General features: G+C 38.8%; 1 protein-coding gene across 4 annotated transcripts in view; it reads right to left on the bottom strand.

Annotated features, from left to right (window-relative positions):
- Window positions 1–1975, bottom strand: part of LOC106884153 (potassium voltage-gated channel subfamily H member 1) — a 430860-nt gene that overhangs the window by 277758 nt on the left and 151127 nt on the right. The gene's annotated exons all lie outside the window — the stretch shown is intronic.

The following is a 1975-nucleotide window of genomic DNA, read 5'->3' as shown; positions in this document are numbered from 1 at the left end:
ATATATATATGTATATATATATATATATATATATTTAATATACAGTGCGTGTGTTTTTATTGGCTAAACTGGCAATATGACCATCCCCAAGTACAACAACATATATTTATATATATATACATTTAGTGTTGATAATTAGAAAAAGAATACCCTAGTAGAGATTGCTATGTAATTTTCATTGGGTCAGTCACTTGCTACTCTGTTGTTACGAGTTGTAACTTGCCTGTGAACCCTATGCCACCCTTTGCAGTTTATTCTTGATAATAATTATCTTTCTCACTACCCGGAGCTATTGCACCTGATATCTGTCCGTTATTGTTAATACTTTCCTGCCCATCCACATTTTGCCCTGATCACGTTGCTGAGTTACCAAATATTTCGCCTCTACTACTGTATGTCTCCCCATCTTTAAGTTCACTACGTCGTGCCACAGTTTTATAACACACCCAACCACACTTCATCTCTTCTATCTATCCTTCTGCCTGCCTCTCTTTCTCTATGTCTCTCTCTCTCTATGTCTCTCTCTCTCTCTATGTCTCTCTTTCTCTATGTCTCTCTCTCTCTCTCTCTGCTCCTTTCTCCCATCTTCTCTCATTCTTCTCCTGTTCACTGTATTCTTATTATTTTTATAACTATTTTTCCGCTCTTCTTACCCTTTTTCTCTCATTTCCTCTGCCCTACTCCCCAACTCATATGTATCATTGAATGCACTTCAATCCAACTCAATTTTTACAGTTGTCGCCTACTCTTCCATCTTCGTTGCTTTCCATACTTACCATCCCTCAACCCTTGTTCTTTCTTATATTCATTCTCATCCACTACCTATCCCTAACCATCTCTCACTCTCCTCCATACACTCTTGCAACTTCTACCGATTCATTCTTTCTGTCTGTTCTGTTCCCTCTCAGTTCTACTCTTTTATCTCTTTCTAGTCCCATCACTTCCACTCCCATCCTCTCTTCTATAATGTGAATAGCCATGCAGGTATCCTACAGCGAGAAGCCTCTTCTATTCCGACCCCTACTCACACGCTTTAACCTCTCATCTTTGATTATAAAGTCGTCTCCCTATCTTCTGAAACCCCACTTAGTCGAACAGGGTCTTAGTCTTGCAGGCTTCACTAGTGCTAGTGCCTCTAAAACATGCATGTTGTATGGGAGTTGGTGCTAAGAAGGGCATCCAGCTATAGAAACCATGTCAAATCAGATATTAGAGCACAATACAGTCTTCAGACACGTCGGATACTGTTAAACCATCCAAATAATACTAACATAGAACATAGATGACGACAACGACGACGATGACGATGATGATGATGAGGAGGAGGAAGAGGAAGAGGAGGTGGAGGAAGAGGAAGATGAGGAGGAGGAGGAGGAAGCTGATATATAAACTTAATGTGTGGGGCAATATATGTCACTTTTATAAATGGAAGCTTCACAGCGTTCAATATACACATACTTCTCCACGTCTGGCCGTATCACCTTCTTTGTTTGTTTATTTCACTGTTTCGTTTTCCTGTCTTGTTTTCCGTCCGCCACTACATTCCTCCATGGAACAAATTTAATTTGAGTCCGTGGGAAGAGCCATTTTAACGATGCGTCCTGCCCTAACTCTTCGAAATGCCAGTGTTATAATGGTGGCAGCTGATGAAGGAAATGTTCTCTATGTGCCCTGTGTGTTTTTTGTACCTTGTTTATCATTTTGTTCATGTTTTTTTTGCAACGTCATGTACCCAGATATGCATCTATATATACATGTAGATGAAGGTATGTACATACATGTACATATATATGCATATACTCATATATTATTTATATATATATATATATATATATATATGTGTGTGTGTGTGTGTGTGTGTGTGTTTGTGTGTGAGTGTGTGTGTATGTGTGCATACATATATGCACATTATATATATATATATACACATACATACACGACTGGCTTCTTCCAGTTTCGGTTTAACAAATCCACT

Source organism: Octopus bimaculoides, chromosome 16 (genome assembly GCF_001194135.2).
Source record: "Octopus bimaculoides isolate UCB-OBI-ISO-001 chromosome 16, ASM119413v2, whole genome shotgun sequence".
NCBI lineage: Eukaryota > Metazoa > Mollusca > Cephalopoda > Octopoda > Octopodidae > Octopus > Octopus bimaculoides.
This window is presented reverse-complemented; position numbering and strand designations above follow the sequence as displayed.